The sequence below is a fragment of the Rattus norvegicus genome, chromosome 10 (assembly GCF_021556685.1).
Source record: "Rattus norvegicus strain SHRSP/BbbUtx chromosome 10, alternate assembly SHRSP_T2T, whole genome shotgun sequence".
NCBI lineage: Eukaryota > Metazoa > Chordata > Mammalia > Rodentia > Muridae > Rattus > Rattus norvegicus.
This window is the reverse complement of record NC_141543.1, coordinates 95,447,734-95,471,108: the sequence shown is the minus strand read 5'-3', so window position 1 is coordinate 95,471,108 and position 23,375 is coordinate 95,447,734. Positions and strand designations below refer to the sequence as shown.

The window sequence follows — 23,375 nt, the reverse complement described above, 5'->3', positions numbered from 1 at the left end:
CCTTCTTCCTGTCAAGCCTCTCTGCACTGAAACAGGACGACCCCAACCCCCTCCCACCACCTCCCAGAATGCAGTGGGTTCAGCTTACTGGGTGAATTGGTGGCCCACTCTCCAGCTTTGTGGCTTTGGGATCTGAATCACCCTGAGGGAGAGTCTTGGTTCACATCTCTCCTCAGACTTGTCTAGACAGAATACTAGTGCGGACTCGAAAGCCAGGTTTAGGCTAGCTGAGACACTCACCAGACGGGAGATGTTGAGGCTCTGCCTGACCAAACTGCAGGGTCTTTTTGTGTAGCTGGGCAGAGCTACTCCTGTCATGCAGGGCGGCTGTGAGTGTCACTAAAATACTCACATGGAAGGTGTCACATTAGTGGCTGCACTGCGGTAGCCTGAAGAGACCGATCGCCATGACAACATGGATACTGAATAAAGAAACTTCAAAGAAAATAGAGAAGGGGCTGGAGAGGTGGCTCAGTGGTTAAGAGCACCAACTGCTCTTCCAGAGGTCCTGAGTTCAATTCTCAGCAACCACATGGTGGCTCACAACCATCTGTAATGGGATCTGATGCCCTCTTCTGGTGTGTCTGAAGACAGCAACAGTGTACTTATATACATAAAAATAAACAAATAATAAAAAATTTAGAGGAGATAAGGATTCTCCAGAAGAGAGGCATCCAGGGACAGGGTGGGTCAGCTGGAGGGGAGGGGACCTCTGGGGTGGTTCCTGCAGAGGTGGAGTAAAGGACAACTCCAGGGGAAGGTTGGGGTGCTGGCTCCACACCCCTAGTGCAGTCCTTGGGTGAGCACAGGGAAGATGAGGCAGGTCTGGGGAAAGAACTGAGCCTGGAACTTTCCACCCACTCGAGAGTCTCAGCTTGTTGGGGACCCACAAGCAGTGGGAGAGGCAGGAGCTTGAAAGGCCACAGGGAACAGGCCAGAATTGGTTCTGTTTTTTTTTAAAAGACATTTCATTAGACGGGGACAACAAGGAAGCCAAGGGAGGAAGAGGAGAATTGGGGTAGGGAAGGTGGCAATTTTTTAGATGTCTCCATTTCTATTTTTTGAGTCTGAGGACATGTCCTGAGGGGCATGGGGGAGGGGGCGGTGTCAGGAGCCATGGCTAAGGAGCGGTTGTCTCTCGGTAATGAAGGACCTGGACTTGGGTTGTCTTGGATGAACAGAAAATAAACAGTGTTCACAAACACAGGGAAGAAATGATATCTTGGGTCAAGGACAGCGAGGTTTGGATTCTCTCTTCAGTGCAGAGGCAGGGGCAGGGTATCACTATGGTGACCCTGGGTCAGTCACTCAACCTCTTTGAGCCTCAGTTGTCTAGAAGATGTGGGGGTTAAACAATTAATGCATGTGTTTGAAAAGCTACATCTCTGGTAATTATCACTGAAGCCTTATGGGTGAACCAACCTTCACGGGATAGTTGTACTTTCAGAACGATCAGCTTCTCAGGGCAAATGCCCCAACTTACCCCACATCCTCACACGGAACAGGTCCGCTTCAGATTGTGTTATAACAATGCGCTGCCCAAAGCAGCCCTTGCAGAAGCCCCTGGAGTTCTATAGAATTGGGAGCCTACCGGGGTGAAACACTCATTGAATTGCCAGCTCTCTCTGAAGGCTCTTGTTTGAAAATACCCAGGGCACGTGGTGCCCCTTGGCCCTCCCGAGGCAGCCTCTGGCCAGTCAGGGCAGATGGTGGACCCAGTGAGATCATCCCCTTGTCCCGTGACACCCCGGGGACCATGCCAAAACCCTGTCCTGGCACACCCTTCGTGAAGCCAACCGCTTTGTAGGAGGGGTGAGGAGCCTACAAAAGCCCCTTCAAGAGCAAGAGCAACAGCAGAAATTATTCATGAATATCACTTTTATAGAGAACGTGTCTGTGAATGTAGACAAAACCCCCCAGGCTGCAGGGAGAACAGGCATTTCTTCAAAAGTATGGCAGAGAGATGTCCCCTCGGGAGACACCCCCTTGTGCACACCCCCTCAGGAGACGCCCCCTCAGGAGACACCCCTTGTGAGCCCGTGTTTTCCTCACTGTAGCGTTTTCAAACATCTGCCATGTTGACAGCTGATGAAGAGCACTAAACACACTCTCATTTGGGCAAAACAAAACATGCTCGCACCAGAGTCCGGCCCGCTGTGGACAGACTGGCACTGCAGATCTGGACCACTTAGAGTGGACACGGCAGAAATCTAGGTCAGGGAGAGGCAGGAAAAGGAGGCCTGGGCACACATTTAGGTTCTGCGTCTCAAGAACACGCTGCTGAAGCGGCAGTGTTGCTGGGTGCCAGGGGTCCACTGTGCAGCAAAAGGACACAAAGCAAGACTGGATGGGAATTACGATGTCCAGAAACGGGGCGGGGGGAGGTCTGCTGGGAGGGGGGAAGTGGGATTCAGAGAAAGACAGGGAGGGAATGAGAAAAAACTAGGGAAATGAAATCCTACTTGGAAAATTGAAGGTGACAAAACACTTCACTGGGGTGGAAGCTCGAGAGGGAGAACACATTAGTGCGTGTCCATATGTGCACACATATGTGTTTGTGTGTGTGCGAGCATATATGTGCATGAGTATGCGTATGTGTGCATGTGTGTGTATGTTCTGTGTGCATATGTATGTAAGCATGTGTATGTTGGTGTGTGTATGTGTGCGCACATGTGTAGCTATATATGTATGGTTGTACTATGTGCACGTGTACATGTCAAGAGGGAAAAATGATCCATGAGAACTATAATCATGCTGTATGCCTCCTCTGGGTTTTTGAGTGTCCCAGGAGTCACCAGCAAAACCATACACAGATGAGTGTGGCAGATTCATGCTTATAATATTGACACTTGGGAAACTGAGGCAGAATTACTATATGCTCAGGGCTAGCCTGGACTATACAGCAAGATCCTATCTCAAAAATAAAGAGGACAAAAGAAGAGGAACCAGAGGTAGTTTTCAAAAGTTACATAAGGGCCAGATGTGGCAGCTCATGACTAATCCCAGCAATGAGGTGGGACGGACCCAGAGGCAGGTCTGTGAGTTCGAGGTCAGCCTGGTCCCTGTTCTACATAGTTAGTGAATTTCGGGCCAGCCAGGGTAACTTAGTGAGACGCTGTCTAAATGCAAAACATCAACTTAACAACAAAACACACAAATCAAAAGTTGCATAAGAGGCATGAAATTAAATTTCTTTTCTTTGGCTACGTCTAAAAATAGAGGTGCCCTTTGAGCCTGGGTACAAGGTAGGACTCCCGGCTGGCCCAGAGAGTCTGTGACTGGTTGGCCTCAGCGTCCCTGTCGCCAGTCTCCCAGCAGGATTCTCAGGATCCACAGGGCAAGCAACAATTCATTCCAAGGAATGGCTTGTACACAGAGTTCCCTGCTGTCAACCTGGCTTTGGCTTAAACCACATCACCGAGGAAATTTTGTCTGCATTAAACTGTCAAGGTGGCTTGCCCATTGTTTGCACAGTCTCAGGATTATTGGAGGTGGGAATCCCAAAAAGACAGGGCAGTGGTGGAGTTTGGGCTGTTGCCTACCAGGGAGCAGAGGACAAAGGTCCTGCCAGAGGACACCTTCTAGGGCCAGTGGGCCACAAGACTTGGAGATTAACCATCCCCGTGTGGAAAGGGAAACACTGCATGCTGGGTTAACTCACTAAAGCAGAGCGTTCACGAACAGGAAAACGCAGGAGGTCATGGACAGGAGACCGGATGGCTACCAGGGAAGGTGCTGGGGAAGAGGTGGGTTTCAGAGGAACCCCCTGTCCTTCAAGGCTGGGAGTGCGGAGGAAGCTTAGGGACACCAGAAACAGATCTATCATCATAATTTCCTTGGAAGAATTCCATAGTTGGTCTCCCTGGTCCTGTCTCCTTCCCTGGAGGATTGGGCTGAAATCTAACAATCTGGAGACACGGGCAGGAACCACAGACTCTGTCTTTCACCTGACACTGCTCAGGCAGGTTAACGGTGCCACGTCATGCCGCTGGTTCCCAACTGGCAGTGAGCATCTTGAGGGCGGAGACTCCTGAATGAATTACTTTTGAACTACTGGAAACCTCTCAATGCTTGTACATGGGGCAGGCACCTCACAAATGAGCGGGGGAGTGTAATGGGTGCTCAGAGTGCTCTCCACACGCCCCTCTGTGTCTTGCATCCACGTCTGCATGCGCTAACACACAAGCTTTACTGCGGTGGGAGAGACAGGCAGAGGGGTGGGAAAGAGTGGCTGGAAAGAGAATATATCGGAGGGACCCAGATGGGAGAGGCGTGAGGCTCAAAGAATGAGGGCAGTCTGCACCAGCTTCAGGGGACAGCTCCCTAAGGGTGACAGGAGCCACAGATTGTGCTGGGCCTTCGAGCTAGACAAAGAGCATCACTCCCAAGTTTGGGTCCTGAGACTGTTGTGGAAGCCAACAGTTCTGCAGAATCCAGATGCCTTTGCCACCTCTGGGTTCCAAAGGACAGGGGTGGTGAGCACCGGAGCCCCCTACAAGACCACTCCTGACCACTGCTCCAGGCAGGTCTTGGGTCAAGAACATATCAGGTTGTATAATGAAGCTTTGAAGAGGCCCTGGCCTGGAGAGCCAATGGAAAAGGGGAAGAGAATGGTGTTGGGAAGACCAGAGCAGAGGCAGGCTACCCAAGGGAGTCTGCCCGACTGCTGGGAGGAGGGGAGGGTTCTGAGGAGGGACAAGGCCAAGCACAGCTTCAGCTGCTGACCAGAGGTCACCCTGTGAGGCTGGGTTGCAGGTAGCTAGGTCGTGGAGACAGAGCCAAGTGCTTGCCTGTGCTTTCCCCAGTCGTTAACCCACAAGGGTTAAACTCAAAGGAGAACAGCTCAAGATGGCCCCAGGTCCAGGGTCCGCCATCTCTGTGGGAAGGAAAGCAGATGTCCCTGTGACGAGGTTAGGCAAGATGTGGGAAGTGGCCCGGCCCGGGAGCGGCAAAGGGAACATGAGAAGATGGCTTTTACTCGTGGGCGGTGCCAGTCCGGGCCAGCAGCATTCTGTGTTTCTGAGCAGTGTGTGCTGGAGTCTCAGGGTTGGCAGGGGGGCTGCCTGGAGCTGAAGACCTGAGCTACCTAGATGGGATACTGGGATCTGGGATCTGAACCTGGGACCCCTAGAAGAGCCTAGAAGAGCAGACGACACTCCTACCTGCTAGGCTAACTCTCCTACACACACACACACACACACACACACACACACACACACACACACACACACACACACACACCATCTCCCCGAGACTGAGGACATAGCTCAGAGTGTACAGTGTTTATTATAAGATATACAAATCCCTGGGCTGGACCCCAGAACTGCACATAGACCTGCGCCCCAGAGTCAGGAGAGGCAGGCGTGTCAAGGTTGAGATCATTACTGACTTCAGAGCAGATCTGATTCTTTTTTTTTTTTTTTTTGGAGCTGGGGACCGAACCCAGGGCCTTGCGCTTCCTAGGCAAGCGCTCTACCACTGAGCTAAATCCCCAACCCCCAGAGCAGATCTGAAGTCCACCTTGGATACAGGAGCTTCTCTCTCCCTCTCTCAAAAAAAGTTTAAAAAACGAAGGAAGAGAAGAATTTGCTGTTTAAAATTAAAGAGTGAGTAAGAAAAGCAAAGCTGTGCCCTGGGGTACGGTTTCCTGCTTGCCGAATGTAGGTGGCGTTCGCAGACACTTCACTGCCCTTTAAACCCACTTATTAGCTATGGTTTACAAAAGCAGAGAGTGGCTCTATGGTGGCTCATGCCTGTAACCCCAACACAGGAAGCTGAGGCAGGGGGATTAGCCACAAGTTCCAGGCCCGGGCTATTGGATGAGACCCTATATCAAAAATTCAAACCAGCTGGGCACGGTACACCTTTAATCCCGGCAACCAGGAGGCAGAGGCGGGCAGATCTCTGAGTTCCAGGCTGGCCTCCTGGTCTACAGAGAGAGTTTCAGGACAGCTAGGACCACACAGAGAAACCCTGTGTTGAAAAACCAGAAAAGTAAAAAGTCAAGAATAAAACAAAGCTTCGTTCATACCACCAGGCTGCCAGGGTAAGATCAGAGCTGAGGGATACATGAATAAACACTTGTGTTTTCTTTTCTCTCTGCAGTGGTGGGGACTGAACGCAGGCCCTCAGATAGGTTAGGCAAGCGCTCTAACAGAGTTATATCCCAAGGCTCCCACCCCTGTAAGACAAAATCCTTCTATGCAACCCAGGTAGGTCTCCAACAAATGGCAAACCTCTTGTCTCAGCATCCCACGTACCGGAAATCCAGACATGTGTAACCGTGTCGCCAAGGAGAACTCCCTTCTCCTTGTCTGCATTATTTTGCAGGGAGGTGAGGCTTTGGGACAGGGCTGGTTTGTAGCCCTGGCTGACCTGGATCTCATTGTGTAGAGCAGGCTGGCCTCTTACTTTTTTTTTTTTTTTCAGAGCTGGGGACCGAACCCAGGGCCTTGCGCTTGCTAGGCAAGCACTCTACCACTGAGCTAAATCCCCAACCCCGGCCTCGAACTTTTGTTGAGCCTCCCATGCACTGGGATTAAAGGCAAGGATCAGCACATCTTAACTAACATTTACTTGAAATGTTTATGTATCTTATTTCATTTTGTTTATAGACAGGGTCTCGCTCTGTGGCTCTGGGCAGGCCTGGAACTCATCTGTAGACCAGACTGGCCTCGAACTCACAGAGATCCACCTGTCCTTGCCTCATGAATCCGGGAGTAAAGGATGCACAGTGAAATGCACAAGAGTTCATTAAAGTAACTGTCTCTTCTCTGGCCATCGTTACAAACACCTCACACCATGGTTGTTTCTAAAAAACAATATAGAGGGGTTGGGGATTTAGCTCAGTGGTAAAGCGCTTGCCTAGGAAGCGCAAGGCCCTGGGTTCGATCCCCAGCTCCGAAAAAAAAGAACCAAAAAAAAAAAAAAACAATATAGAAAAGTGGGCTATTAAAGTAAAGGTTAGCCCCGGGCATCTATCGACTGGAGATGTGACTGTTCTGTAGGATTGCGTAAGGTAAGAGCAACCCTCCCTCAGTAGCCAGCAGCTGTAAGTTTGCAATGGTCGCCAGGAGAATGAAGAGAGATGCTCCTAGCTCATCATACACCTGCTATTGCCAATGCCCCATTCTCCAGACACTGCCTCACACAGCAGCCAGACTGAGAATTCTAGAAGGCAACACTCAGCAGTGTGGGAGCTGTCAGTGCTCCCCAGGATCAGGATATGAAACCCAAGCAGGGCCCGTGGAGGGCGATACTCCTGGCTGGCTTTGGCCATCCCTCAGTCCCTGAGACAGAGGCAGCAGCCAGCGTGTGGTCCCTGCAGCCATGACCTACTTCCCTGGTCTGTTGGAAGGAACCAGACAGCTGTGACAAAGCAGAAACCGGTGTATTTGGAATTATCGTGGGCTTGTTTCTAAACAGTAGTTATCACATTCTGGGGATGGAAGTTATAGATAGAACATTTAATCTTGGAAATCAATCACTGGGGGTGGTGGTGGTGGAAGGTATTAAAATACAGGCCGTGGCTGACACATTTAGGTTTAAATTCTGGCTTTTCATTCTCTCTCTCTCTCTCTCTCTCTCTCTCTCTTTCTTTCTTTCTTTTGGCTTTTTGAGACCAATTTTCTCTGTGTAGCCCTGGCTGTCCCCAAACTCACTTTGTAGATCTGCCTGCCTCTGCCTCCTGAGTACTAGGACTAAAGACCTGAGCCACCATGCTTACTGGTTCTTTTTGTTTCGTTTTTAAAATAAATATAATTTTATTGTAATGAAGTCACAAATTTAAAAAAGAACATCATGAACCTGAATTCCAATTCTGGCTTTTATTAAAAAAATAAATATAATTTTATTGTCATGAACTCACAAATGAAAGACATCATGAAGCTGAATTCAAATTCTAGCTCTTGGGGCTGGAGAGATGACTCAGCGGTTTAGAGCTCTTCCAGAGGTCCTGAGTTCAATTCCCAGCAACCACATGGTGGCGAACAACCATCTGTAATGAGATCTGGTGCCCTCTTCTGGTGTGTCTGAACACAGCTACAGTGTGATCATATGCATAAAATATATAAATAATTCTGTAAAAATTATTCAAATTCTAGTTCTTTTTTTTCTTTTCTTTTTTTTTCTTTTCTTTTTTTTTCGGAGCTGGGGACCGAACCCAGGGCCTTGCGCTAAATTCTAGTTCTTGATGTGTTGGCCATGTGATCTTGGGTGATCTCTGTCTGTCTGTCTACCTACCCACCTATCTCTGTTTATCTCTGTCTGTCTTTGTCTGTCTGTCTGTATGTCTGTCTGTCTACCCAACTATCTACTTTATCTGTTTATCTGTTCATGTATGTGTGCCTGCACATGTCATGGCGCAAGCATGTGAAGGCCAGAGGACACCTTGTAGGAGTCTCCTCTGTCCCTCCACCATGCGGGATCAGGAGCTTGAGCCCAAGTTGTCACCTTGGTGGCAAGTGTCTTTGTCCCCTGAGCCATCTCACCATCCCCTTCTTTAGTCCCTAGCAACAAGACAAATTCTGCAGGTGCGTAAACTCCTCCTCAGAGCACCAGACCCCATCCAGAGGGGACTTAGCTTGGTAGAGGTAGGAACTTCACGGTCAGCTGCCAGGGAGCCCGTGCTTCAGGGATCTATTAACAGCAAACAATGCCCAGGCAATCTATACTCGGGAATTAGGGGACAGGATCGCAGGTGGGGAGGGGAACAAGGAAAAGGGGGAGTTTAAGTAGGATTAAAAAACAATGAGGTTTTGCCCTTGCTTTGGGGTGTGGGTAACGTTTACCGAGCTCTTTCTGTATTTTCCTAAGTAGGCCATAAACCTGGACAGGCTGGGAGGAAAGTTCCCTGGGGAAGTGATATTCATGTTGTGACCCAAAGGATGTGGACGAGTTCTCAAGGAGAGTGAGTCTGGAGGAAGGGGCAGTCCAGGCAGAGGGGCCAGAACAGGAAACCACAGGGCAGGAAACGGCAGATGTCTTAAGGAGTCAAAGGAGGAGGCCAGACTGGAAGATGACACAGCCACTGCGACTTGGGACTTGCTGGTTGCTGAGGCATCTACCTGGCTCTGCTAGAACTACAGCTGGTTTTGGGAGAAAGGCAAAGCCCAGGTCTCTATGGCTTCTGGTGAAGAGGGTGACCATGTTGGAAACGCCAAGGACACCTCAGCAAACCTCCATCTGGTGCCGGCCTGGTGGTGCAGGCCTGTGATCTCAGCTACTTCAGAGGTTGAGGCAGGAGGATTAAAAGTACACGGCCTCCCTGGGCTACATAAGGAGGCCAAGAACAGCTTAGGGGAATTTACTGAGACCCTGCCTTAAAATTAAAATAATAAAAAGAACTATTGAGATGAGGCTCAATGGTAGAGTGCCTGCCTCACACGTGTAAGGCCCTAGTTCCAACCCAGTACAGAAAGCAAAAAACAAAAAACCAACCACAAAAAAATCCCAGGTCAAACCCAGCTGGGAACAGAAGAGGGCTAAGGATGAATGAAGCAAACTCTGGCTTTACTTTGTCATAAAGGTGAAGACTGCTTAATTACTTAGTTTATTCTTTAACTGTGTGTGTCCCATGGCACATGTGTGGAGGTCACAGGACACCTTTCAGGAGTTGGTTCTCTCAGTCCACCATGGGTTCTGAGAACTCAGGACATTATGATTGGATTTGCATTTATGCTGTAATAACACTGGACCATCTCGCCATCCCAAGGAGAGTTACTTAGCTTTATACTGGCAGGGAGGCCATGGGGGAGGGGAGAACATAGGGATAGAAAAGGGGGAAAGAAACCTAAGCGAGGGTTGTGAGGTTGGGGAGAGGCAATGGGTGGAGTCTGAGGCTGGGGGTGGGAGGCTGGGCCACTGCAGGGCAGGGAGGAGCAGGCCGTAGGCACGCACTTCAGAAGGTGTACTTTGCTGTGTCAGCACAGCTCAGCCACAGGCCAGGACTTCCCACCCCACAGGTCAGTGGAGCGAAACATCTGTGCCCTGGAAGTGTGAACATTGGACAGGTACAGCCCAAGAGTTCCCACCCCCAACTCATAAGGCTCTCCAAACACTCCATGAATTGAACTGTCAAATTATTATTATGGGCTCAAAGTATATTTCCATTGTGGGTCTTGGGCCTATGGTGTTTATTGTATGATTTAAGCAACTCTTCTGTAGGTTCGAAACTTTGCAAAATGGATACTTAGAGGAAGGGACTGCCAGCTGGTACCATAGGCCCAAGGTCCAGCCTTACCTACTGCTAAAAGGGCCATCCTTCCTTCAGCTGTCTCTATGTATGTGTATATCTATATAATGCTATCTATACCATAAAGTACGTATGTGCATGCATGAATATTCATATTCACATTTTTTTGAGGACCAGCTGCTTATCTGCCCATGAGAGACTTCCTGCGGGGAGGGGTAGCAATGTTCGGTCTGAGGAGGGGGCAAGGAGATGTAGACAAGTTTCCCTTCAAAGTATGAGTCTACCTCCTGCAGAGCCTTTGAGCCAGTCACATGATACGACCACAGGGTGAGTGTCCCAGGCCAGGCGTGGTGGCACACCCCTTTAACCCCAGAGGCAGGTAGGTCTCTTTGAGTTGGAGGCCAGCTTGGTCTACAAAGTGAGTTCCAGATAGTCAAGGCTACACAGAGAGACCCTGTCTCAGAACCAACCAACCAAACTAAACCACAAATACATTTTGTCTATCCATCCATCCATCCATCCATCCATCCATCCATCCATCCATCCATCCATTCATCCATCCATTCATGGGTAATGTGTCTGCATATGCACACGTGTGTACAGGCAGGAAGAGGGCAACATTTTCTATCATTCTCAGCCTGTTCCTTTGAGGCGGGGTCTCTCCCTGAACCGGGCACTCACATTTTCTTGTCTCAGCTGGAAGCTAGCAAGGCCCAGAGATCCACCTATCCCCAGTCTCCCAAGAGCTGGGGTAACGGGACACTTGGGATGCCCAGTTTGTGACTTGAGTGCTGGGATCTGACCTCCAGTCTTGGTGACCGTGTAGCAAGTGTTCTTAACTGCCAAGACATCCTTCCACAGATGCTCCAAAAATTCAGATTTCCGAGCGTTTTGGACTTAGGGCTTTGGGATCAGGGATGTTTGACGAGTATATCTGAACAAATGCTCCAACACCTCCCATGGCATCCCTGTTCAATGTAAAACACTTCTAGTTTTGGGGGTGGGATCAAGCTGTGTGGGTCCACTGTCCACATCCTTCACGGATTGGTTGGCACTTTTTGTTTTGAGACAGGGTTCACTATGAGCTCTCATTGGCTCTGAATGTAAAATCCTCTTGCCTTAGCTAGACTACATGTTGGGGTTACAGACACAATGACTGGCAGGTGTGTTATTTTCTAAAAGACCTTTTCAACCTATTTTGTATTAGGAGACATGATCTTACTCTTATGCAGGCTGGTCCAAACTCTCGGGGTCAGGTGATCCTCCTGCCTTAGCTTACGGAATAGCTGGCCTTACAGATATATGCCATTAGGCTGTCTTAACTCTAGTTCTAAATGCCACATTTAAGAAGTAGCATGTGCCTATATTGTGAAGTATATGGATATATTTGCTACCAATGGACAGATTCCAAATAATCTTTCCACCCATTTCCTTTCTCCTCTGTTTGCCTGCTTGCTTATTTATTTGTTTGCTTGTTGAGACAGGGTCTTACCAGCTTAGCCTAAGCTGGACTCGAACCTGCATTTACCTTCCTGCCTCAGTCCTCCCATGTGCTGGGATTACAGATGTACACTACCACACTCAGCCTTTCCTGTCCATTTTGAAATGATTTAGATCGCACTGCGGGGCTGGAGAGATGGCTCAGCGTTAAGAGATCTTACAGCTCTTGCAAAGGATCTGGTTTGGTTTCCAGCATCCATACAGTGGCTAATAACCATCTGCAATCCAGTTCCAAGGGATCTGTTGCCCTCTTCAGTCTTCTGTGGGCACTGGGCACACATGTGGTGCACATACATACATGCAGGCAAATGCTCAAACATAAAATAAAAGTAAATATATCCTTAAAAAATTCTGGGGCTGGAGAGATGGCTCAGTGGTTAAGAGCACTGACTGCTCTTCCAGAGGTCCTGAGTTCAATTCCCAGCAACCACATGGTGGCTCACAACCATCTGTAATGGGATCTGATGCCCTCTTCTGGTGTGTTTGAAGACAGTGACAGTGTACTCAGATATATTAAATAAATAAATAAATAAATAAAATCTTTAAAAAAATTCCACAGACACAATTTTTCAATGGCTGTGCACTACACTATACAGTTATTTCTTAGATCAAGGGGTTTGGGGCCCACATATCAGATATCCTGCACATCAGATATTTAAATTACGATTCATGACAGTAGCAACATTACAGTTATGAAGTAGCAAAAAATATTTTATGGTTGGGGTTCACCACATCATGAGGGTCTGTATCAGAGAGTCACAGTATTAGGGAGGTTGAGAACCCCTGAGCTAGACGGTGGAATTGTAGCTTGTCTGAGATTTTTTTTTTTTTTTTTTACTGTTAACAACAGCTCGACGCACATTTTCATCTGTAAACCATTGCTTGTCCCCTGTTTGCTGAGACAGAGTTAAGAGATGAGGTGATACAGGTCGTGGAGTTCGGGAGAGCGCAGGAAACAAGCCTGCCTCCACCCATGATCAGGCACCAAGGCTCTTCCTCACAAGACAAGCCTCAACCCCAGTACAGCTGCAGAGAGGCCACGGGAGGGGCAGAGTGGACACACATCCATCCACCCCCTCTCCATCCTGAGGGGATGCTGTGCTTCTGATGACCGGCAGCACTGCTCCTCTGCCAGGAGCTGCTGGCTCCAGCTAGAGAGGAGCGGCAGTGTCCTGTGTCCGTGGTTTGCAGCACGAAGCACTACCATTCCGTTGGGATGGTCTCCTGGTGTCACCGGGACTCCATGGGGCTGGGAGTGGCTCTACTGGTTAAGATGGGTGAGCTGGCCTAAGGACCGTTCTGGGGATAGAAAGCTGTGCTTGGCTTTTGGAAGCCTGCTGGGATCAGGACTTCTAAAAAAATAAATAAATAAATAAATAAATAAATAAATAAATAAATAAATAAATAAATAAATAAAAACAAGTATATCTGGAAGGCTGTGGTGCAAGGCCATTTTTGCTGGCTATAGGCGAGGCCTCCGGAACCAAAGAGAGCACACAGCTCTTCTTAAAATGGAAGGTGTTTATGCCCGAGATGAAACTGAGTTCTACTTAGGCAAGAGGTGTGCTTATGTGTACAAAGCAAAAAACAATACAGTGACTCCTGGAGGCAAACCAAACCAAACCAGAGTGGTCTGGGGGAAAAGTAACTCGGGCCCACGGAAACAGTGGCATGGTTCGTGCCAAATTCCGAAGCAACCTTCCTGCAAAGGCCATTGGACACAGAATCCGTGTGATGCTGTACCCATCCTGGATTTAATGGAGAGTAAATAAATAAAAGTAAAAAAAGAAAGAAAGAAAGAAAGAAAGAAAGAAAGAAAGAAAGAAAGAAAGAAAGAAAGAAAGCTGTGCTTGTGTAACAGAACCAACGGGTGCTTTGGTTTCTGGGTTTCTGAAGGAAGCTTGGGGGTGGGGGGCAGCCTGATGTCCTGGGTCACATGACAGGATGGTACTGTTATCCCCAGGTCTGTGGCACTCTGGCACTGATGGGAATCTTGTTTACCTTCAGAGGCTGCATGAGGAATAAACTGGTTAGCAAGGCTTCAGGCCTGGAGGCAGGAAAACCAAGCTAGGGCTGGGGCTGTGAGTAAGCATGCCCCATTCTCATGACCTCTACGCAGGACCACAGCCCGAGTTGAGGAGCCTCCTTGGTTAAGTGACTGTCACTGCATGGGCTGAAAATGGCCTTTTGAGGCTGCAGATTGTGGACACCACCTGGAAATGGTGGGAATGCATCTGAGTTCGCCGCCTGGGGCTGAGGCAGCCTCCTCTTCCTGCACGGATCTGTTGCGGCCTTCCTCATACCCAAGGCAGAGACAACTACAAAACATGGTGGGCACTGTGCATGGAGGGCACTGTGCATGGTGGGTACTGTGCATGGTGGGCACTGTGCATGGAGGGCACTGTGCATGGTGGGCACTGTGCATGGAGGACTTGGGAAATTAGCGTAGAAGACACTTAAGGATCCTTCTTTCCAGTCCATCTCTTACACAGCTCCTACGACATGCAAAGCCCTATACCAAGGACCTACGCCATTCTCAGTTTAGGACACTGTCTTCGTAACCCATTTTCTCGGCCTCACAGAGGAGGCAGCCGAAGCACAGAGGCATGAATGATATGTCCAGGGTCGCACAGTCAGGACCTTAGCAGAGTTAGGGTTTGAACCCCCACCCTCCACATGTGCATGCAAACACCTCACTGCCCTGTCAATGAAACCGCAGGACAGATGACCGTAGGGCACGTCACGCTCTCTGGGGTGGGGGTGGAGTCTTGCCTCACTGGTTTGTGTTTCTCAGGAAGAGTGAGCAGTGAGGAAGAGTGCATGGGTGAGGGAGCTGCTGGTGACCACACGAGACGCTGACTGTGGAGGATGTGGGCCACCTTCACAGGAGTCTGAGGGCTGAACATCCCTGAGACATCTTACTAAGATCAAGAGTAAACCCACTATGGAAGACACACGGTGGGCCCAACCACGATCACACCAGGTTTGGGGTGGCAGGGCTCCTGTTCTGTGAGCGCCCCAGACTTCCTCTAGACCCCATTTCCCTTATTTTCCACATAGTCTAGCTCTCTGGTTCCTAGAGGCTTCCACAGGGCATGGGTTTGTCTCAGTCACTCGAGAATTCAGTCCCTAGCAGCGGCCATCAGAAGGAGGGAAAGAGAATTCATTAAACTCCTGCTCCCAGACATCCAGCACTTGATCCTCTCAGCACCCTGCAGAGAGAGAGTCCATTATGCCTCTCCATAGGGAAATGAGTTCCAAGAGGCACCCTTAGGATGTGGCTCCAGGTTGTCCGGCTAATGACTGGCAGAGAGGGACATTCGGGAGTTGTGAGAGGGACTTCATCACTGCAGCACAGCTCCCAGCTGCTGGTGGTCCCTGCTCTCTGACTTGCCTTCCTGTCCCCTTCCTTACAGTCCTACTTATCTCAGGAAGTTCTAACTGCTATCGGCCTGAAGTGCTCCCTCCACAAGTCCAAATCAGACAAACACTGCAGGAGCATATTAATTTCCCCAGCTTAGTTGCAATGTTTGGCAAGAAGGATCTCTCCTCTCTCTCTCTCTCTCTCTCTCTCTCTCTCTCTCTCTCTCTCTCTCTCTCTCTCTCTCTCTCTCTCTCCAGATGATTTTACTTGGTAGCTCTGGCTATCCTGGAACTCACAATGTAGCCCTTTCACTCACAGAGCTCCTCCTGCCTCTGCCTTCCAAGTGCTGGGATTAAAGGTGTGTGCTACCACACCTACACCTGTTGACAAGAGGGATTTCTGATGGCAGAAAAATTTCTTTAAAATTTTTGTATTCATTGTATGTATGCAGGCGTGCGTGCGTGCATGTGTGTATGTGTGTACATGCCAGGGTACACAAGAGGAGGTCAGAGGATAATATTGGGAGTTGCTCCTCTTTATACGGTGTGGATTGTGAACCCAGGCTGTCTGACTTGGCAGCAGGTGGACATTGTCCTCTGAGCCACGTTGCCAGTCCTGATGGGAGTGTAGTTTCCAAAGGATCTTGAGTAATTCAGAAGGTCTGGCCATCCTGGCCTCTCAGCATCTTCAGATCATTGGTGGCAGTGGGGGAGGGGGACCGGGACCTAGAGCAGCAACCGCAAGGGGCACCAGGTGACATAATGCTCCATTGACCTTTTTATACCTGTCTCTTGGTTAATAAGAAATGTGCTGTCCCTCTAATCCCAGCACTTGGGAAGCAGAGGCAGGTGGATCTCTGAGTTCGAGGCCAGCCTGGTCTACAGAGCAAGTTCTAAGACAGCCAGAGCTACACAGAGACACCCTGTCTTGAAAAACTAAAAGGAAGAGGAAGAGGAGGACGTGTGCTGCCACCTACTATTGTAAACACTCTGTGATACCCTTAGCCTTCAGTCCAGGCTGCTAAGCCTCTCCAAGGAAAGCAGTCCTGCCCTGTAGGTTGGGAGCTGGGCCTCTTGGCTCTCAGAGCCTGTGTGCAGGGAGAGAATGCTAAGCAGCAGCCACTGACTGGACTCTGGCTAGGTTCGGTTTGTTTGAGGTCACGCTCATACTGGCTGTCAGGGCCTCAGGCCAGGTATGGAGTTCGTGGACAAGGACAATTGCTTCTGGAATGTCCCTACCACTGGCTCTGTACCAGGTTTTCCACAGGTAAGGGACACCCTAAAGGAGCAGTCTATCCTGATGGAGATCCAGCGAGTGTCACATGTCTAGAATCCAGCCCTTGGAAGATGGAGGCAGGAGTTCAAGGTTAGCCCTGTCCACATGAGAGCCAATCTCAAACCAAAACAGCTACGAGATGGCTCACTGCTTAGGAACACTTGTTATTTTTGCAGAGAACCCAGGCTTGATTCCCAGCACCCACATGGTGGCTCACTACCATCCGTAACTCCAGCTCCAAGGTTTTCCATGTCTTCTTCTGACCTCCCCGGGGCACTAGGCATGAGTGTGGTGAACAGACATCCATGTGTGCAAAACACTCATATACCTAAAATAAACAAATCTAGACTTTTTTTTTTCGGAGCTGAGGACCGAACCCAGGGCCTTGCGCTTGCTAGGCAAGCGCTCTACCACTGAGCTAAATCCCCAACCCCATAAATCTAGATTTTTTTTTTGCAATAAAAGTTTTATTTATTTTATTTGGTATATCTACTCTATAATAATAGGTTCTCAAGTTTGAAAGAACTATTCTTCATGTACTATTCTTCCCCCCCCCATCTTTATTAACTTGGGTATTTCTTATTTACATTTCGATTGTTATTCCCTTTCCCTGTTTCTGGGCCAACATCCCCCTAATCCCTCCCCCTCCCCTTCGTTATGGGTGTTCCCCTCCCCATCCTCCCCCCATTACCACCCTCCCTCCAACAATCACATTCACTGGGGTTCAGTCTTGGCAGGACCAAGGGCTTCCCCTTCCACTGGTCTCTTACTAGGCCCTTCATTGCTACCTATGCAGTTGGAGTCCAGGGTCAGTCCATGTATAGTCTTTGGGTAGTGGCTTAGTCCCTGGAAGCTCTCGTTGGTTGGCATTGTTGTTCATATGGGGTCTTGAGCCCCTTCAAGCTCTTCCAGTCCTTTCTCTAGATTTTTTTTAAAGATAAACAAAACAAAACAAAACAAAAACCCAAACAATGGAGAATTTCCTAAAAGTCTTGATCCAATATTTTCAGTTTCTAACTACTAGGACAAATGGAGGGATATTTTCAGCTAAGTTTCACCTGAAGTCTGTGGAGGGAAACAATAAAAATGTCCTCAGTCAGACTTCCCTGGGTTTGTGCTGAGCTGTGTCTCTGTCCTGCTGTGTGGTAAACCTGTGTGATGTTTACAGCTGCACACACAGTTAGGTGGTGCTGGACAGCGCTAAGGGCCAGGCAGGCCTCAGCTGCACCCTAGTCAGTGTCTAGAGCCCCTCTGTCTCCTGCTATTCTCACCTGGGCCAAACAGCAGGGCCCAGCAGATGCACCTCAGTGTCTTGTAGACTTCATATGTGTCCCCTGCAGCCTGCAGATGATGGATACGTGTGATATGTTTGTGGATTCCAGTGAGTAGGAAGGCAGCCACACAGCCGCCCTATTCCCTCCGGATGGACAGCTACAGTCGGCATCCTTGGAGGACTGGGAAGGGTCAAAGGGTAATGCTAGGCCACTAGTAAGTGGGAGCTGGGTTGGGGGATCACACAGGGAGTCCAGAGCAAGAAGGGGAGAAGAGCTCTCAGGAAGCAACATAGGAAAAAGGCCAAGCAGCCCCTGCACTGCCCAGCGAGGATGCTATGAGCTAAGGGCCCGTGGGGAAGTTATCTAAGCCACTTTGGACCTCAGTTTCCTTAAGGAGAGAACCAAAGCATCTGCAAGCATGCTGGTACTTATGCAAGCACGCCGCTCCTCATTATGCTGAGGCGATGAGCTGAACCAGGAATGCACTGTCTGTCCCATGCTCACTGGCCACCCCCACATCTCCAAATAGAAATTCCAAAAATGGGCCCAAGACCTGGGACCTGCACCACATGGGTGGCCAGCCCGGGGGTCTGAGCCTGAAGGAGCCTGAGAGAGCATCGTTCTCAGCACCTGTGCTGGAAGCCTACAGCCCATCTGGAAGGTTCCCCCGGCTGAGGCTGCCACGTGCTCAGCTAGCCTGCCAAGGCTGGTAACGGCGTGTACTTGCGATAGACTTTGAGAACACCGAGGAACCACATCGTCTCGGCCCCTTTAACACAGCTGAGGATTAAACCCCACCAAACTCAGGAACGGGGCAACCGGAAAGGGAGGGAGGACCCACGGTGATCACAGCCCACTCTAGATGTGAACCAGTTGTTTTCCATGAGGATGTGTGTAGGTCCAGCGACAGGCACTGCCTCTGTGTTGGGTGTGAGGAACCTTTCGAGGTCACCAGAGTCGAGGCAGGTAGGAAGCTGGGGCGAGGGCTTTATACTGAGGCCTTTACAGCTTCCCCATAGCTTTCTTCTGGTGAGCATACCTGATGTGGGCAGAAGCAGTCAGCAGGGGAAAAAAAAATCACACACAGGAGGGGGGTGTGGTCAGGGCAAGTGAGAGAGAGAAGCAGGTCCAGCAGACGCCTCTCCTTCCTCACTGCTGTGCTTACTCAGCCTTTTGAGGGCTGGATCTCTAGTTGCTTCTTGGAGTGAATAGATGGTCTCCAGGGAGCAGGGTCTCCGGTATGTTCTCTGGGTCCTTCAAAGGAAGCCGGGGTCATCTGGGCAGGCAGGGATTCTGAAGGAGTTCTGCTCACCATGCTGAGCTGCCTGGGTAAGGACTGGGAGGGGGCAGGGTGTGGAATCAGCACCCAGGGCCGTAGGGAGATGGAGACATGCAGCATCCAACCCCTCCCCTTCCAGGCAGAAAGTGCTACCAGCCTTGGAGCAGCACGCAATGAAATCGTCTATGTGAAAGCACCAAGAGAAAAAAAAATAGCAGTGGGCTACTTTTTGATATAAAAAGGATTTGGGATTATAAAACAGATAGTTCCATCGATGGAGTCACATGACATGCGGTTCTCAGGTGGGTAGAGTGGATTGTCCCCATCTATGTCATGGTAGGGACTTAAACACACTAACCCATTTCTCTTTGCTCCCCATCCGTGTTTGCCTCTCCAAGAACATTTGGCTCCCAGGTTCAACTACATAATACGTTGTATGCATGTTTTACACAGACACATGTGCATAGCCACGCATGTTACGCTTCTAAGCTATTTTGTTGTTGTTTTGAGACTCTCTCTACTTTGTAGCCCTAGCTGTCCTGGGATTCACTGTATAGACCAGGCTGGCTTCAGGTTCACAGACATCCGCCTGTCTCTGCCTCTCAAGTACTGGGATGACAGGTGTGTGCAACCCTGCCAGGCTATTCTATTCCTATGGCTTATCTGGAAGGTTCTGCTGTGTAAGGCAGTGAAGTGTCTTACAGCTAGTGTAGGCTAGCTGGCAGGGGCCTGGTGCAACAGTGTCCCTGTTTCTCTGTGACATAAGATAGTGCAGATCAGAGCTTCTTCCTTGGCAGGTGACTCAGGTCACCTCCATGGAGGCCGAATGAGGGGGGTGCATTTTAAGAGAACAGTCTTCGTAGCAGGCCTTGAACTTCTTTGAGAGTGTTATCTGGGACAGCTATAAGACACTTCGAAGAGATATGTCCCCTCTTTGAGGTGAGCTGGTGCCTTTGGGTAACATTTATCTTTTTAATAGAGCATACACTGGGGGTGGGGGGGTGGGGAATGGAAAGTATTAAGAGTGGAAATGGCCTCTCCTGTGTCCCACTCACAGTTGTCCCCCACAGAGGCTGCTGTTGAAACTGAGTTCCATCTCCCTTGAGTTTTGTTCCTCTTTTTGAGCTCTCGGCTCTCCTTAGTTTTGTTTCTCCTACTGAGTTCTGTCTCTCCTTCTGAAGTCCGTGTCTCCCGATTTCTGTGTCTCCTGAGTTCTGTCTCTTCTGAATTCTTTGTCTTCTGAGTTCCATCTCTCCTGAGTTCCGGGTCTCCTGAGTGTGGCTTTATAGACTGCATGTGCCTTGCTTTACCGTAATGGGACCAGCCATGCCTACCTTGCTCTCCAAAGAACCATGCATTGAACCCTGCATCTACAACAGCATACAGGTCCTTTCTTTAAGGACCACTCTCTTAAGCAGTTCCTCTCCGACTATCACATGACAGACAATTCCCCACATGCAAGCTTTGCTCACACAGGAAGGATGAATTCTCAAGAGTGTGAGGCTCTGTAAAAGAGCTGCGATCTCGTTGAGAAGCTGTAGAACAGGGAGGACATCTCACCAGAGTTGGACCAGACACCTATTATAGCTGAAACCAAATAGCTTTTCCTTCTCCTTTCCTCCTCCCCATTTCCCTCTTTCTTCCCCAAAGTACATTTTCTCTTCAATAAGTCCTTGGTATTTGGGGAGCAATCCTGGGGTCTTAGAACTATGGCCTATTCTAGATGATCCCGGAGTCCTTATGGGTCCAGAACTGTGGATCCTCTGAGTGTAGGGAACAGCACAGGTATAAAAGACAATGATAGAAACCTTTACTGAGCTGACCCATGCTGGCCCTGGATGCTGGCTTAGAAGGAGACTTCCTCACATGAGAAAATGGGGTGTCAGTCTTTAACAGTGCTCTCCAGTCCAATGCTTTTATTCATTGTGAGTTGTGACAGGAAATGATGGGAGCATTTTGATCCACTTTCCTTGAAGGTTCTTCTGGGAATCTGGACCCACCAGCATCTTCTGGCATCTTCTAGGACCGTCGCCATGTCATCTCATTCAACAAGACCCCACCACCGACCACTGAAAGGCTAGGAATTCCCAGGGGCAGCTCAGGTGGCAGAGACATGGTATAAAAGCTAGGTATGGTGGTGCAAACCTGTAAGCTCAGCTCTTGAGAGGCTGAGGCAGGAGGATCACCATGGGTTTTGAGGACAGCTGGGATACAGATTGAGTTCAAGACCAGCCTGAGTTACAGAGTGATACTACGTCTCAAAATCAGTCAGTTAGTCAGTCAATCAATCAATCACTCAATCAATGGGTCGATGAAGGTGTCAGTAGGACTGTATTCCCCCTTACGGCTGGTTTGTCTCTGCAGTGTTGCCAGCTATCCTTACCTAGTGTGTGCATCGCACTGAGCTTAGCTTCCAGCACCACTAGAATCATTCTCCATTGTACTTTCTGCAGCTCCCCATCCCCAGGGATTGAACCTAGGACCTCATGCATGCCAGGCAAGTGCCCTGCCACTGAGCCGCAAATGCCTCCCGTTTCTGCTCTAAGAGCACCAGGATTATCCAGCATTCTCTCTTCATTACAGGTCCCTTAATGTAATCATAGCTGCAAAGGCTCTTAGCAAATAAGGTCACAGACTCTTGGGATTAGGACAAAATACTTTTAGGGGGACATTCTGTAGCCTCCTAGTCCTATGAGATTTTTTTTTTTTTTTTTTGCTGTCCAAACCAAACTGTGTTTTTTTTTTTTTTTGGGGGGGGGGTTCTTTTTTTCGGAGCTGGGGACCGAACCCAGGGCCTTGCGCTTCCTAGGTAAGCGCTCTACCACTGAGCTAAATCCCCAGCCCCTGTTTTTTTTTTTTTAAAGATTATATTTTTAGTTATGTGTATGTGTGTGAGGGAGTAGGGTATGTGCGCAGGAGTGCAGGGCACATAGAGGCCAGAAGAGGGTATTGGATTCCCCTGGAGTTGAAGTTACAGGGCACGGGAGCTGGGCACTGAACTCAGATCTTCTGGAATAGCAGTAATGACTAATGAGTCATCGTTTCATCTCTTGGACACCCTGTGTTTCACTTCGCCAATTCCAGTTGTTTGAAAAAACATTTATTTACTTAAGATATGTATGTCTTGGGGCTGGAGAGATGGCTCAGTGGTTAAGAGCACTGACTACTCTTCTAGAGGTCCTGAGTTCAATTCCCAGCAACCACATGGTGGCTCACAACCATCTGTGATGGGATCTGATGCTCTCTTCTGCTGTGTCTGAAGACAGCTATGGTGTACAATGTAATAAACAAATAAATATTTAAAAAATATGTATGTCTTGCCTGCACGTACCTGTGTGTACCATGTGTATGCCTCATGCCCTTGGAGGTGAGCAGAAGGCATTGTGTCCTCTGGGACTAAGTCACAGACAGTGTTAAGCCATTGTGTGGGTTCTGGGAATGAAACCCAGGCCCTTTGGAAGAGCATCCAGTATCCTTAACTGCTGAGCCATCTCTCCAATCTCCAATCCGAATTTGACAATTCTATAGCTCTATCTGGAAATGCCACTCTAGGAGTCAGCGGGAGTGTCAGTGACCCACACCACAGACCCGACCCTGTTCGCTGTCACTGAAGTGGGACTTGTGGGCTCACGATGCCATTCCACAGTGTTCAAGGGAACTTAAGGCACCTGACTTAACTTTTAAAAAGACAACTGTAGCCAAGCCTTATGTACAGAGCAAGTTCCAGGACAGACACAGCTACACAGAGGAATCTTGTCTTGAAAAAAAAAACAAAGACATTTGTAACACACACACACACACACACACACACACAAGCACACGCACACGCAGATACACACACATACAAATTGTGCATGCATTTCTACTTTTAGCATGCCAAACCCAAATGCAGAACTGTAACTACTCTGCAGAAGGTAGAGAGATGAATGCACAGACCTAAGTACATTGTCCTTCCCCTGTGCATCACTTTTATTCATATGCATTCATTCATGAATCCATATCTACTTATTCACCCATTCAATGGTGACGGGCACTCATTCTGTGCCCTGCAGTATGCTAGAGGCTGAGGACACGTGGGGGAAAACTCCCTTCAACATACTGGGTGAACTAAGGTGCCTGTTCCCCAGGGAGGCTTAAAACAGTGGGAGGAGATGCTGTCAGTGGAATTACACACAATGGGCATAGCAACGAGAAAGGGGAGAAATCAGTTTGATTAGAAATAGACACTCGGGGTTGGGGATTTAGCTCAGCGGTAGAGCGCTTGCCTAGCAAGCACAAGGCCCTGGGTTTGGTCCTCAGCTCAAAAAAAAAAAAAAAAAAAAAAAAAAGACACTCATCAATTTACCAATGATCTTTAAATTCCTTTTCCTATTTTTAGACTTTAGTTTCAGGGGAAAAAAAATAACTTGTATCTGAAGAGGAGTTACTTAACTGGCTGCGTTAACCTGGTGTGGCTCTTTTGTCTCCCGGTGTCTTCTGGATCCCTGGAGA

At 49.0% G+C, this 23,375-nt stretch overlaps 1 protein-coding gene and 1 pseudogene across 25 annotated transcripts in view; one reads left to right on the top strand and one right to left on the bottom strand.

Moving 5' to 3' along the window:
* Mapt (microtubule-associated protein tau) overlaps positions 1–23,375 on the bottom strand; it is a 97,583-nt gene that overhangs the window by 57,749 nt on the left and 16,459 nt on the right.
* Positions 11,345–13,450, top strand: LOC148003128 (large ribosomal subunit protein eL33 pseudogene; annotated as a pseudogene).